Genomic DNA, 15,483 nt, shown 5'->3' on the forward strand with positions numbered 1-15,483 from the left:
CAGCGCAGCCTGGTCGGCCGGGCACCTGGCCTGAGAGCTGATGTCAAGTGCCTGGGGAGCCTTGACCCCAGCTCTCCTGTGCGGTGTCACTGCTGCTCCCCTGGAGCCCGTGCCTGGGGCAGTTTGGGTGCTGGGGCAGCTCGGTGGGGTTACCAGGTAGTCTTAAAAAAAAAAAAACAGGGTGGGGGAGGAGGGACCAGCCAGGAGGGGAGCGGGGCTGGCTGGGAGGAAGGGGAGGGGGGTCTGGGGAAGGGCGGCTGGCGGGAAGCAGAGCTGGTCAGGGGGAGAAGGGGTCAGGGGCAGCGGGGCTGGCCAGGGAAGATCAGGAGGGGGAGGAGGAGGATGAGGGGAGAACTGGCCAGCAGGAAGCAGAGCTGGCGTGGGGGAGGGGTTGGGTGCAGCAGGGCTGGCTGGGGGAGATTGGGAGAGGAGGAGGGGAAAACTGGCCTCCGGAAACAGGGCTGGCGGAGGCAGTGGGGCTGGCCGGGGAAGATTGGGAGGAGAAGTGGGGGAGAACCAGCTGGCTGGGAGGGTAGCGGAGGAGCGCCCGGCCACGTGCAGATCCCAGGGCACTACCTGTCCCGCGCATGGTCCTGTGAGTGAGTTTGGCTGTGGCTCCATCACACGCTGGAACAGCGCTCAGGAGCAGAGACGGGGCTTCCCCTCCTCTCCAAGGCGTCACTCCAACCAGAGGCCCCCCAGCGCTGATCACGCCCCCCTCCCAACCACTCCCCCCCGCCACCAGCCTTCCGTCCGACGCCCAGCCGGAAAACCAGGAAATACCGAACATTGCACGTCTGGTCTTTTCTGGGTTTTTTTACTGGACAGAGAGCCCGAATACCAGACACCTGGCAACCCTACAGCTGGGTGGGGTGGGGAGCAGGACCTGGAGTTAAACCATCCCCTTGGTATACGTGCTCCATGGAGGTCAGTTCCTCTTAGAATCTCTCTTGGCCCTGCGGCTGCACTGCCCCCTGTGGAACTGTCTCTTTTGGCTGGGGGCCGGGGTTGGGGGCAGGGTGCGGGAAAAGGAACTGAGGGGTTGTGAAAGCAGCAGCTTCCTGCCCTGTGGGAGTGTCGCCCCCTGTCTGTGACCGACGGGAAACACCCAGCTCCTGCCTCACACCCGCTCCCTGGTTTCTGCCCTGCAGGTTTGTGATCGGAGGAGATGGGGGCTGCGCATATCTGAACAAGGACATTGGGGTCAGCAGCCTGCGATGCACCAGTGAGAGACGCTGGATCTGCAGCAAACCAAAAGCACTTACAGCAGCAAAGGAGACTCCAGCAGGACGAGGCTCGTAACAGGAGTGTTGGACAATTGGTCCTGGGAAGGCTGGACTGGTCTTTCTTCAGCATTACACCTGAGCCTTTCCAGAGTGTCAGGGGCTGGTCTGGTAGCACTTTATAGACTAACAAAACATGTAGATGATATCATGAGCTTTTCAATGAGTCCACATCCTTTTTGTAGTGGGGGGCCCAGAACTGGACACAATACTCCAGATGTGGCCTCACCAACGCTGAATAAAAGGGAATAATCACATCTCTGATCTGCTGGCAACTCTCCTCTTAATGCAACCTAATATTCCATTAGCCTTCTTGGCTACAAGGGCACATGGTTGACTCATCCAGCTTCTCATCCACTGTAACCCCCAGGTCCTCTTCTGCAGAATTACTACTTAACTGATTGGTCCCCAGCTTGTAACTATACTTGGGATTCTTCCGTCCCAAGTGCAGGACTCTGCACTTGTCCTTGGTGAACCTCATCAGATTTCTTGTGGCCCAATCCTCCAATTTGTCTAAGTCATTCTGGACGCTATCTCTGCCCTTAAGCGTATCTACCTCTCCCCCCAGCTTAGTGTCATCTGCAAACTTGCTGAGGGTGCAATCCATCCCCTCATCCAGGTCATTAATAAAGATATTGGACAAAACCGGTCCTAGAACCGAACCTTGGGGCACTCCGCTAGAAACTGACCGCCATCCTGACATTGAGCCATTGATCACTACCCGCTGGGTCTGGCCTTCTAGCCATCTTTCTATCCATCTACCATCCATTTATCCAATCCACATTCCCTTAACTTGCTGGCAAGAATATTGTGGGAGACCGTATCAAAAGCCTTGCTAAAGTCAAGGTATATAACATCCACTGACTTTTCCCTGTCCACCGAGCCAGTTACCTCATCATAGAAGCTAATCAGATTGGTCAGGCACAACTTGCCTTTTGAGAATCCATGCTGACTATTCCTGATCACTTTGCCCTCTTCCAAGTGCCTCAAAATGGATTCCTTAAGGATCCCTTCCATGATTTTTCCAGGAACCAAGGTAAGACTGACTGGCCTACAGTTTCCTGGATCGTCCTTTTTTTCCCTTTTTTGAAGATGGGCACTACATAGACATAGTCCTTGTGTCTGTCTTTATATATGCTAACAGCTTCTCTACTGTACTCTCAATAAACACAGGGTATTGCCTTCTCCCCTGGAAAAGATCCCGTGTGCTTCTTATAAGCATAACAAGTTTCATCAGCCGACACCCCCACTCCCTCTGTGCTGTTGGCTTGTATTGTGGGAACAGGTCAATCCCACTTCTCTCCCCACGTGTTTCTGCACCTTTCGTCCTTTGATAGACATCCCTCAGATCCTTTGGTAGCTGTGTCGTCTCTAAGCTGGGCAGCCTGATGCTTTTAGTTGCTCCTCATACGGACCCATTGCATGGTTTTTGTCATCTTTGGCCCCTGGTTCTGAATTTTTTCCAGTTCATCCAGGGTCCTTTACTCTAAGTCACCAGCCTCTAGATCAGTGGTCTCCAACCTTTTTACACCCAAGATCACTTTTTAAGTCTCAGACCAGGCGAAGATCTACTGCCCTTGAAACTCCGCCCTCTCTATTCTCCTGTCCATCACTTGCTATCCCCAGCTCTTATACACTCTGTTAAACAGTTTATTTTTAAATTATGCAATATATAAAATTAAAATCACGTTTATAGTTATGAAATAAATGCTCTGTTTTTAATTCATGCTATTTAAATGTCAAATGAAGAATTTACAATGATACATTTTGTTCTCTGCTATTTTGTAAATCTAAAATCAAGTATTGATAATTATATATTTTTTCTTCCAATAAAATCTCAGTGTGACACCTGTGACTGAACAGTGTCTGGGTTGTAGTCTGAGATTGCTAGTCGTATACAGTCCATCAGATGGGCATCTGTGATCCTGCGCTCAGCCTGGGAAGCTTGCTCCAGCACAGCTGGAGCTAGAGGCAGCTTCCCTGGGCTGAGCACAGGGCAGCCAGGCTGGAGGGAAGAGAAGCGGCCAGCTGGCCATGGCGCTCAGCCAGGGTGCACCAAGCTCCACGTGGGCAGGTGCAGAGGAGAAGCTGACGATAGCTGGAGCGCGGGGCAGCCTTTCAGCTGAAAGCCACAGTCAGCTGGCTGGGGTGTTTCAGCCCTTCCGATCGCTCAGCTCCCACCATTCCTTGCAGCTACTCACCTGTGTTGTTGCTCGGTGAGTAGCTGCTCCTCAAATGAGGCGTGCAGTTCAGAGAGGGCTCAAGAGCTACTCTTAGAGCCCCTGAGATCTACTGGTTGGTGACCACGGCTCTAGAGCCTGAAGAACCCATGCTCAGAGGGTCACGAATTTGGCCCTTCCTGACTGAGGGGTGCGTGTCCAGTACTGGATGGGGACTCAGCAGACCTGGGTTTACCATTTTCCAGTGGGGTGACTTTGGGCAAGGTACTGCCCCTTTCCATGCCTCAGTTTCCCTATAATGAACCTACTCTCCTTTGGGAAGTCGGTTGAGCACTGTGGATGAGGCGAGCTAGAGGCAATTGCCAATGTATCATTCAACTACTGATAAAGTGAGGGAAGGAAAAAACTACCAGGGAGTTGGTCCTACCCATGTGAAAGTTTCTGGCAGGGACTGATTCCAGCTCAGGACATACATTACACTCTAGCAAAAGAAGGGCCCCTTATAGCAGTGCCCGTGTGTCCACGCCAGGGCTTAGACCAGTATCGTTAACAATCCCCCCTAGTTACCCTGGTCTGACATCTCTGGTGTTGGCCTGGCACGTGGTCTGCAACTGAAGGCGAATTCCAGGCTGTCAGACGGGGGCTGTATCTCTCCCAGAGCCCTCTGGCCAACCCTAAGTCCCAAGGGCGGCCAGTGCCGATGGGGGAGGGGCAACTTTCCCTGTGATTCCAGAATGGACCGATCTGGCCTTACATTCTGCTAAGGACCAACAAGCTGGGTGGGGCCGAGGGAGCAGCCCCGGGGGCGTTACTGCCCAGCCCGCTCGGCCCCACAACCAGCTGCCATTCAGTGGGGCCCGGGGGAACCCCTCAAGCATCCAGAGGGGCCAGCCAGGGCCAGGACACCAGCCTTGCAGGGGAGGGGTGGGGGTGGCACTGACATCACAAAGGCCTGTGGCAGGACCTCAGCCTATTGGGGGACAGGGATGACCTCAGAGAGACCCTGACAACAGCCAATCAGGACAGAGGTGCAAGGCCGGGGCAGGCTCAGAGATTCCCGCGGTTTGGCAGCAGCGCGGCCCCTTCCCAGGGTCTCTGCTGGGCCAGAATGGAGAATTGGGACCGAGGGGCGGGGGCAGGAGGAGCCTCGTCGGCGTTTTCTACTTCCCTGCGGCCGGCAGTGCCGGACCCGGTGAGACGGTCGGAGCTCAGAGAGGTTTGGAGCCTGCTCAGTTTGGTTCCCCTTTGCCCCCTCCCCTCCCTCTGTCTCGCCTTCTTTTGCGTCTTCCCCCCCTTTCCCTGCCCCACCAATTAGGGTGGGTGGGTGTTGGAGGGTCGGGGCAGTCGGAGGCCTCACTCAGAGCTGAGCTGGCAGAGCGCTGGGAGCCGGAGGTGACCTGGCCCGTCCTTTTGGACATCTGTGGATCCCTGTCCCCTGCCCCTGCTGAATCGGCGCTCTCAGTCTCGGTGCAGATTGGTCGAGTGGGTGGTTACTGACAGGGGAGACTTATGGCTTTTTGTTCTCTTTAAAACTGGTCGTTATTAATGGCTCCCAGCCATGCTGGAAGGGCCTAACACGTGGGGCTCTGCAGGGGCTCTGCAGGGGCCTGTTCTGGGACGGTTCTGTTCAATCCTCATCAGTGATTGAGATCTTGGCATAGAGAGGACGCTTATTAAGTCTGTAGATGATACGAAGCTGGGCGGGGTGGCAAGTGCTTTGGAGGAAGGGTCAGAATTCAAAGTGATCTGGACAAACTGGAAAAATGGTCTGAGGTAAATAGGATGAAGCTTAATAAAGACAAATGCAAAGTGCTCCACTTCGGAAGGGACAATCCACTTCACACACAGAATGGGAAGTGACTCTCTAGGAAGGAGTCCTGCAGAAAGGGATCTAGGGGCCAGAGTGGACCACAAGCTAAACAGGAGTCAAAAGTGTGACACTTGCAAAAAAAAGCAACCATGATTCTGGGAGGCACTAACAGGAGTGTGGTGAGCAAGACAGGAGAAGTCTTTCTTCCGCTCTGCGCGGCTTAGGCCTCACTTGGAGTCTTGTCTCCAGTTCTGGGCACCATGTTTTAAGCATGAATTGGAGAAATTGGAGAAGGCCTGGAGAAGAGCAACAAAAATGTGGAACAGTTTAGAAAACATGAGAGTGAAAGAACTCGGCTTGTTTAGCCTGGAAAGGAGAAGACTGAGAGGGGACACGAGAGCGGTTTTCACGTACCCAAAAGGGTGTCACAAGGAGGAGGGAGACAAACTGTTCTCCTTGGCCTCTGAGGACAGGACAAGGAGCAATGGGCTGAAACTGCAGCAAGGGAGGTTTAGGTTGGACATTTGCAAAATGTTTCTGCCTGTTGGGAAAACTTCCTGTCAGTGTTGTGAAACACTGGAACAAATTGCCTGGGGAGGTTGCGGAATCTCCATCACTGGGGATATTTCAGAGCAGGTTGCACAGACACCTGTCAGGGATGATCTAGACGGAGCTGGGTCCTGCCGTGAGGGCAGGGAACTGGACTTGATGGCTTCTCAATGTCCCTTCCCATTCTACTGTTCTGTGATTCACAGACCAGACTGATCAGTCCCAGACCAGCAGGGCTTGCGGGGGAGGTGTGTGTGTGTCGGCAGGAGGGGGAGTGATCAAGCTGTTTCTCTACCTACCTATCTCTGGGCAGTTCCCGAGTCTCTCTAAGGGCCAGGGCTGCTCACACACTTGCTGGCGGTGCCCATGAGCAGTGGTTGGGCTGTGGCTGGTTGTACAGCTCTGGGCTCTGATTGTCCAAGTGTCCCAAGGTGCTGGCTGGGGGCAGGACACCAGTCGTGTGGGGGGAGGGGACGGTGATGCCACAAAGGCCTGTGGGGGGGAAGGAGCTGGGGGGGCGGGGGGGCTGAGCTCATGGAGATCCCCTGACATCAGCTGCAAGGCAGGGTAGCCTCAGACACCCCCCCCCCCCCGCCCTTTCTGGCTGTGTGGGAGCCCCCAAAGAGGCGGGGCTGGAATCGCTCTGAGACCGACCCCTCGGGGGTGACCTGGGCCAGCCCTTGGGACGTCCCCTGAGACCTCTCGGCCGCCCCCTCTCCCAGTCTCACTGCTGATTGGCTGAGCAGGGGGCCATGGTGAGGGAGGAGGTTTCCCAGCTGTGACCCCGGCTCCTCTTCCTTTGCAGGCTCTGCACGGCGGGGTCTGGCCTCGGGCCGGCCCTGCGGGGGGACCTGCGGGCAGAGCCCCACACGGGCGCTCAGACAGCGGGGAGGTGAGCATGGGCGAGCAGGGGGAGGCTGTTTTCCTTTAGCACTGGGGGGTGGGGGTGGGAAAGGGGAGACAGGGACCCTTGGTCAGGGCTGTGTTGGGCCCTTCCCCCTCCAGGGTCAGGGCTGGGAGTGGAAGTTGATCTCAGGGCCTGGCTGGTTCTGGGAACAAGAACCTCAAATCCCATCCCCTCCCCCTCACAACTCCCCCCCCCCCCCCCCACTATGGGATCCATCCACATTGCCCTAGTCTGGAGAGACAAGGCCCTTCCTAAGAGCCAGGCCCCATGGATCCGACTCGCTCCCCTGAGCACCAGGGCCCAGCCCCAGGGATGGGGATGGGGGCTCGTTGGCACAGGCTGGGCACGGGTCGTGAGGAGGGAGACGCCTGGCCCAGGGGGGTTGGGAGTAGGGTCTCGGGGGCCTAGCCAAGGACATCGGCCGGCCGGCCAGGGAGGGGGCTGACCCCTATGCCCACTGCTGCTGGGCCAGAGGTGAGGGACCCCGCTGGGCAATGGGCTGCTAGAGCAGACACCGGCAGATGCCAGGCCGGGGGCCCTGTGGAAATGACCCGCCCAGGCTCCCACCTGCAATGGGAGTAGGGTTACCAGGTGAGTAAAAAAATATCGGACACGCTTGATCTCAGATGAGGGTGGGGGGCCGGGCCGGGAGGGAGGCAGGGCTGGCCGGGGGAGGGAGGGGGGTTGGGGCGGCCAGTGGGAAGCAGGCCTGACGGGGGGGGGGGAACAGGTCGGGGGCAGCGGGACTGGACGGGGGAGATGGGGGGGAACCAGTCGATGGGAATCAGGGCTGGGTGGGTTAGGTGCAGCGGGGCTGGCCGGGGGACATCGGGGGGAGGGGGGAAGAACTGGCCGCTGGAAGCAAGGCTGGCAGGTGCAGCGGGACTGGCCGGGAAAGATCAGGAGGAGAAGTGGGGAGAACTGGCTGTCGGGAGGGTCAGGGGGAGCGAATCGGCCGGCGGGGAGCGGGACGTAGCCGGGCATGTGCAGATCCCAGGGCGCTGCCTGTTCCACACACGGTCCTGGCGCAGCGCCAGTGAGTTCTGCTGCGGCTGCACAAGGCGCTTGCCCAGCGCTCAGGAGCACAGACGGGGCTTCCCCTCCCCCCAAGGCGTCACTCCAACCAGAGGCTCCCAGCGCCGATCGCGCCCCCTCCCAGCCCCTCCCCCCCACCAGGCTTCCGTCGGGCGCCCAGCCGGAAAACCAGAAAGTCCCGACATTGCTCGTGCCCGGTGAGTTCTGACTGTTCTCACCGGGCAGAGGGCACAAAAACTGGACTGTCTGGTCGGACACTGGACACCTGGGACCCTGAATGGGAGCCCTGGGGCAGCCGGATGCTGTGGGGGAACAGCTGGCATGGGGGGGGGAGGCGGTAGCAGCTCCTGCAGTGATAGGCCAGAGGGGTCTGGCCCTGGGGGCCCTAGAGAGGCGCCGCCCAGGGCCAAGCCCCCACTGCCCCCTGGGTCCCGGGCCCCGCATATGACAGGCCCTTGCTGTCTTGGGACAGGAGGAGCCCGGCCACGGGGATGCACCAGCTCCCCCACCCCCAGCTTGGCTCCAGGGCCGGTGTTGCCTGCAGGGAAGGAGCTGCCAGCGAGAGTAGGAGCATCAGTTGGAGCTTTTCCTGCTCACGCCGGGACTGGAGCCACGGACCCGACCCGGCCCTGGACCGGGCACCAGGGGAGAAGGAGGAGCTGCCCCTCCCCCCCGCGGGGGATAGAACCTCCCCTCCCCCATCTCCTGTCCCTGGACAGGGACCTGCACAGCCCAGTGAGTCAGGGCCAGCTTATGGACTGTAGCCATTGGGCTGCACAGCCCTGACTAAAGGGGCAAGGTACCGACACTGGCCATTGGGCCACACTGGTTGGACTAAAGGGGCAAGAAACTGACCTTGGCCATTGGGCCACACTGCCCTTAGAAAAGGGGCAATGTACTGACTCTGGCCATTGGGCCACACTGCCCTTAGAAAAGGGGCAAGGTACTGACACTGGCCATTGGGCCACACTGGTTTGACTAAAGGGGCAAGAAACTGATCTTGGCCATTGGGCCAAACTTCCCATAGAAAAGGGGCAATGTACTGACACTGGCCATTGGGCCACACTGCCCTGAGAAAAGGGGAAATGTACTGACTCTGGCCATTGGGCCATACTGCCCTTAGAAAAGGGGCAAGGTACTGACACTGGCCATTGGGCCACACTGCCCTTAGAAAAGGGGCAATTACTGACTCTGGCCATTGGGCCAAACTGCCCTTAGAAAAGGGGCAAGGTACTGACACTGGCCATTGGGCCACACTGCCCTTAGAAAAGGGGCAATTACTGACTCTGGCCATTGGGCCAAACTTCCCTGAGAAAAGGGGCCAGTACAGACTCTACCCAGTAGGCCGCTCTGCCCTAAGGCAAGCTCTGCCAGAGGGAAGCTGGGAGCCTGCAGGCTTTGTGGCGGGAGAAGCTGCCGTCCCCTCGGAACCAGGTGCAGGCTGCACCCAGCAACCCGATGGAGACGATTCCAGCCCAGAGACAGGGAGTGTCACGGCGCAGACTGAAGACTGAACAACCCGCCCAGTAACCAGGACCAGGGGAGGTCACACACGGGACCAGGGCAGCGGAGGAGGAAACTGGCCGGCCAGGACAGAGAGGGACCTGCTGAACCTCCGGGATCTGCTGAAGCTGTAACAGACGGAGGGGCCTCCCGTCGCGCCGCTTCCCCGAGACCCGAGCTCGGGCTGCCAGTGCCCTTCAGCCAGGACGCCGGGCACAGAAGCCCCAGCAACCGCGGCGCCTCGCAGCCCTGCCCTGGGCGTCGAAGGCCTGGCCAGGCCCTTCCCAGGGAGACTCCCATCCAGTGCAGATTCCTACGGTGGGGGTGGGGAACCTCAGGCGCGGGGGCCGGATGCAGCCCCGGCTTGCGGGGATCCGGCCCCTGAAGGTCGGGGCTCCCCCCTGCATTGGGGGCCCACGCTGGGGAGGGGAGGGGGGCTGTTTTTCACTTGTGTGCAGCCCCCCATAGATTTTTCTGTGGGTCAGTGGCCCCGACCCAGCAAAGGTTCCCCACCCCTGCTCTGTGGGGGGTAAAGGTCCCTGGGAACCTGACTAGGGCCCCACCCATTTCACAGCCAGGAGACGTACAACGGGGGGAGAGGAGGGGATGGGGGAATGGCGAGGGGAGTCTGAGCTTCCCACGTGGTGAGGGACCTGGGGTGTCAGCTGCTCCCTGACCTGGCTGGGATGGGACAGGAGTTGTCCTGCCCCAACACGGGCACTCGTGGAGGGGGCAGATCAGAGCCACCCTGAGGGGCAGGGAGAAGTGAGGGTGGAACGGCTCTAGCCCTGCCCCACAGGCTGCTGGGAAGTGAAATTGGCACTCTTGGGACGCCCCCACCCCCATTGCACACAATCCTAGTTTGGGCCAGGACCCAGCCGGTCAGAGAGCTGGGAAATTTCCCACGGAAGCCCCCGGGAGTGTGCCAGGGAGCAGCGTGGACACGGTCTGGCTGTGAAATGGGCGAGGTTGCAGGGGGACGCGATGGGGCCCTAGTTCCGGCGTATTCCCTGGAAGTTGTGGGAAAGGGTCTGCCAGAAACTCCTGGCCCTGTTGGTCTCCAGGGTCATTGGGGAATCCCCTAGTGCAGCCTTTCTCCAGCTGGGGCTCCCCACCCAAAAGGGGGTCCCAGGGCCAGGGGAAGGGGCTTGCGAGCAGGGTCACTGGCTGCCTGGGTTTTCCCAGCCATGACCTCGTCTTCAGGCCTCAAATCTTCCTCTGGGCAGATGTCTGGAAATATTAAAAACTGTCTGATTTCTCCCGGCTTTCCCAGCTGAGTGGCTGGAGAGCAGTGGCTACTGTCTGGCCATCCGGTTTGGGGGCAGCCCCATTGACAGCAGCAGCACAGGAGGAAGGGAGGCCTGGTCCGGTGTTGCCACCCTTTCTTCTGCACTGCTGCTGGCGGGGGGGCTGCCTTTCCATCTGGGTGGCTGCAGAGCAGCGGCCCCTGGTAGGTCACCCAGCTCAAAAGTCAGCGCCACCACCAGCTGCAGCGCAGAGGGAAGGGGGCAGTGCTGCAGGGTGTGGGGCTGCCTTCTGAGCTGGGTGGCTGGAGAGCAGTGGCTGTTGGCCAGGGGCCCAGCTTAGACGACGGCGTCCCTGCCAGCAGCAGCACAGAAGCAGGGTGGCTCCGTGTTGTGTCACTCCTACTTCTGCACCACTGCTGGTGGTGGCCCTGTCTTCTGAGCTGGGCGCCCCAGGAGCAGCCACGACTCTCTGGTCACCCGCTCGGCCGTCAGTGCTGCTCCCAAGAGCGGTGCAGCAGGAAGTGCAGGAGGGGCGGGATTGCAGCACTTCCTTCAGCACCGCGGCGGGTGTCAGCCCTGCCTCCCAAACCGGGTGACCAGAGAGTGGGTGCCACTGGCCAGGGGCCACCTCAGAGGGCAGCGCCGATACCAGCAGCAGCACAAACTAGGGGTGTCAACGTGTGTAGCTGGCTACACGATTAACCAATACGTCTGGGCTTATTGGTTAATCCTGTCGCCTCCACGCACCCCTCCCCCGGCTGCCTCAGGAACAGAAGCAGCAAGAGGGGGGGAAGGTGGGAGCTGGTGTCTGCGGGGATCCAGCTATTAAGCTGCCTCCCCATGAGCACCAGATCCCATGGAGCTGCCTGGCCCGCACCATGGGCTGCTGCTTCTCATAGAGATGCAGCAACACGGTGGGTGAGGGAGTCAGGCAGGAGCTGGTGCACACGGGAAGCAGCTTTTAAGACAGCTCCCCATGTGTATCAGCTCCTATGGGACCACGTCTCACCCATCCCCCTCCACTGCTGCCTCCCTATCAGCGTGGGGGCAGGGCAGACATGAGATGAGATGTTCGAGGAACTATCTTCTAAGCCGGCTCTCCACACAGGCCAGCTCCATGGAGCCCCCTTTCCTCCCTCGCTGTCTCACATAGAGGCGAGGGGGATGGGGAGTTGCTCGAGGGGAGCTGACTTAAAATCTAGTTCTCCGTGAGCACCAGTTCTGCGGAGCTGCCTGCTCCTGCCTCTCACACTCCAGAGGAGGCTGCTGCAGAGCAGCCTCTGTCCGGGGCTGGCACAAGCTCTCGTCGCACAGAGGCTGCTGTGTGGGATGCCGGTGCAGCCTCTGTCTGCTGTGTGGGATGCCGGTGCAGCCCCTCATTGCTGACTCAGGCACCAGGGACTATCGAATAATCGTGGAATTGCTACAGTTTGATGCAGTGACATGATTGTTCAGTGACTCCCTGTCTGACATCCCTAGCAAACAGGGAGGGCGGCCCTGGACGGTGCTCCCCTCGTCCTTCTCTGCCATCGCTGGCAACAGCGCCGCCACTCCCGCCGGGCAGCTGGACAGTCCGTGCTGTCTCCGGTAACAGTGCAGAAGGCAGGCGGGCTGCTGCAGCTTTGCCTCCCTGCCTTCCGCGCCGCTGCTGCTGGGTAAGGATGTTAAATAACGATTCATGGACAAGTTGAGGAGTCGATGGAATTTCCATTGGCTACTCGACTAGTCGATGGGCACTTTCTGCACTTTGAACTGGACAAGGGCCCCAGCAGGGCCTCCTGTGCACTTCAAAACGGGAACTCCGTGTGCAGCCCGGGGCCAGCAGGAAGTTCCACTGACTCGGCTTTACGAGGGTCCTTCCGCTTTGAAAGGCTCAGGATCCTGGAGGCTCTTGTACATTTCTGAGTGGAAGCACCTGCATGGAGCCTGGAGTCAGTGGGGGACTCAGACCACTGGGAACCCCGAGGTCCATGCGGCGCTGCTCCTTTGGAGAACTCCCTTTTCACACCTTTTCCCATGAGCAGGCAGCGCCAGCACCACCAGCAGCGCAGAAGGGAGGGCGGCCTGGTGTGGCGGTGCCTCCCTTCCCTCTGCACTGCTGCGGGCAGAGGCTCTGCCTACTAATGGGGAGGCTGAGGAAGTTACAAGGGGCCAGGTGCCCAACCTGGATGGCAACCCCACCGCCAGCAACAGCGCAGGAGGGAGGGGAGCTGGTCTGATATCGCCACCCTCCCTGCTGTGCCGCTGCTGGCCGTGCCTCTCACTGCTCAGCTGGGCAGCTGGAGAGCGCAGGCACCATGTGCACAAGGCCGCCTGCCCCCAGCCAACGCACATAAGGTCTGCGGCTGCTGCCCTCCCTTTTGTGCCACTGCTGGGGGAAGCCCTGCCTGCCACACTGAGGGTACGTCTAGACTACAGGCTTCTGTCCTCATCCCACGAGGAATAACGGGGCTCCGACAAAGGGCTTTGATGTCGGCAGGGGAGAGTCCAGACTAGCGCGCTGAGCCGACAAACAGCTGATCAGTTGTTTGTCGGCTCAGCGCGGTAGCCATGTAAATTTAAATGAAGCCGCGATTATTTAAATCACGGCTTCATTTCCCTTTGCCGATCTGTCTGATCTACATGCCTCCATCGACGGAGGCATGTAGTCTAGACACAGCCATACTGTCGAGAAAGCTTCTGTCGACAAAGAGTGTCTAGACTAAATCTAGTTCTGTCGACAAAGCAAGCCGCTTTGTTAACATGACAGTGTAGACGCAAAGGACAGTGGAGATGCAATAGCGCCTTCTGTTGACAGAACTCTCTCGACAAAAGGCGTTATTCCTCGTAGATGAGGTTTACAGCCCTCGACAAAACTGCTGAGTTCTGTCGACGTTGTTTCGACAGAATTCAGCGGCAGTGTAGATGAAGTCCACTTTTGTTGACAAAACCCTGTAGTCTAGACACACCGGCTATGTCTACATTGGCACCCTTTTCCGGAAATGCTTAAAACGGAACAGTTTTCCATTATAAGTATTTCCGGAAAAAGAGCGTCTACATTGGCAGGATGCTTTTCCGGAAAAGCCCTTTTTCCGGAAAAGTGTCCGTGGCCAATGTAGATGCGCTTTTCCGGAAAAAAGCCCTGATCGTCATTTTTTCGATCAGGGCTTTTTTGCGGAAAAGACTACTGTGCTGTCTACTCTGGCCCTTTTCCGGAACAGTTTTTCCAGAAAAAGGACTTTTGCCCGAGTGGGAGCAGCATAGTTTTTCCGGAAACACAATGACGATTTTACATTAGATCGTCATTGCTTTTCCGGAAAAGCAAGTGGCCAGTGTAGACAGCTCGCAGCTTATTCCGGAAAAGCGGCTGCTTTTCCGGAATAAGTGGCCCAGTGTAGACACAGCCACCGTGAGTGACCTGCGAGTGGGCCATGCTGGCAGGACACCCAGCTGCAAAGTCACCGCCAGCAGCAGCACAGGAGGAGGGGAGGCCTGGTCTGGTATCTCAGCCCTTCCTTCTGTGCCGCTGCAGGCGGTGGCGCTGCCTTTGGACCTGGGCGGCAGCAGAGCAGCGGCTGCTGTTGTGGGGCCCAGATCGGAGGGGGCCCCACTGAGCAGCGAGTGAGGGGTGGTCACTGACGGGTCCCCCAGCTCAGAAGTCAACGCCGCCCCAGCAGCAGCGCAGAGGCAGGGTGGCCTGGCATGTTGTTGCCACCGTTCCTTCCGCACTGCTGCTGGCAGGGCTGCCTTCTCCGCTGGGGACCACAGAGCAGGGGCCACAGGGGAGGTGCCCAGCTCGGAGGGCAGCTCCGCTCCCAGCAGCAGCGCAGAAGGAAGGGGGTGTGGCTGCCATTGCATCCTTCCCTCTGCCCCCTGCTGGGGGCATCGCTCCCTTCCAAGCTGGGTGGCCAGAGCGAGCGGGATCCCAGCTGTGGGGTCAGTGCCAGCAGCAGCAGCAGCGCAGGAGAAGTGGAGGCAGCGATGCCGTTGCCACCCTTCCGTCTGCGCCGCTGCTGGCCAGGTTGGGGGCAGAGAGCAGCTGCCCCTCCAGCCGCCCAGCTGGGGAGGCCAGGAGAGATCAGGGACATTTCTTCTTATTTCCAAACTCCGCCGGGATGGGGACCTGGGGACTGAAAACGAGGCCACGGCTGGGAAAGCCCAAACGTCCGGTGCCCCCGTGAGCGACCCTCCTGCCCTCGCCTTGCCGCCCCCTTCTGGGCAGGGACCCCCAGGGGGAGAAACGCTGCACTAGGGGATTCCTCTACGACCCCGAGGGCCACCACGGCCAGGAGTTCCCGGCAGCCCCTTTCCCACCACTTCCACGGAGGAGGCGGCAGGTTCTCAGGGGAGGTTTCCCCGACTCAGAGATCTGCCTGGATGGAGAGTGGAGGAGCAAAGGGAGGGCCTGGCCAGGAACGGCCAGGGCAGGGCTCACACGGCAGCACCCACGGCAGGGAGTGGCCAGAGACTCCTGGGAACCGACGGGTGTGAAAAGAAACCTGCTGCTCAGCCAGGCCCAAAACTCTGTGTCTGCCGGCCACTGGGGCCAGCCCAGATGTATCCAGCCTCCCGCTGACTCTGGAGTCCCTGCTGCCTTCTCCTGCATTGCCGGGAAGAGGAGAAGTGATTCGTGGTGTCCGAGAGATGCTCCCTCGATGCCAAAATCTCCACCCACCTCAGGAGGCTAGTAAAAGAATGTGAGACTGGTTTAAAATAAAGAGATTGAAGAGAAATAACCCGATCATTGATGGTACGAGCTTTGCTTTCTTGCCCTTAAGCACATGCTCGGGTTGGTCTCAGCCATTCTCTGCAAACCAGAGGACTTGAAAAACTTTTCTTGTGACAGCTGAGGGGGAGGCGACACCCCAGGGCCTGTGGGGACAGAGCGATGCATGCAGCCCACAGGCACAGAAGGGGAGTTTCTGTTGCCATGACAACAGTCTCTCCCCAGGAAAAGCCCTTCCAGACTCCTGGCTGGAGCAGTCATGCC

General features: G+C 58.9%; 1 long non-coding RNA gene across 1 annotated transcript; it reads left to right on the top strand.

The window, feature by feature from the left end:
- The first annotated feature begins 3,255 nt into the window (after positions 1 to 3,255).
- LOC142823111 (uncharacterized) lies at positions 3,256 to 8,707 on the top strand. The gene is made up of 3 exons (XR_012898439.1): positions 3,256 to 4,679; positions 6,628 to 6,714; positions 8,237 to 8,707. It is a non-coding gene; the product is annotated as an uncharacterized LOC142823111 (long non-coding RNA).
- The last annotated feature ends 6,776 nt before the right edge of the window (positions 8,708 to 15,483 follow it).

This window comes from Pelodiscus sinensis, chromosome 32 (genome assembly GCF_049634645.1).
Source record: "Pelodiscus sinensis isolate JC-2024 chromosome 32, ASM4963464v1, whole genome shotgun sequence".
Classification (NCBI taxonomy): Eukaryota; Metazoa; Chordata; order Testudines; family Trionychidae; genus Pelodiscus; species Pelodiscus sinensis.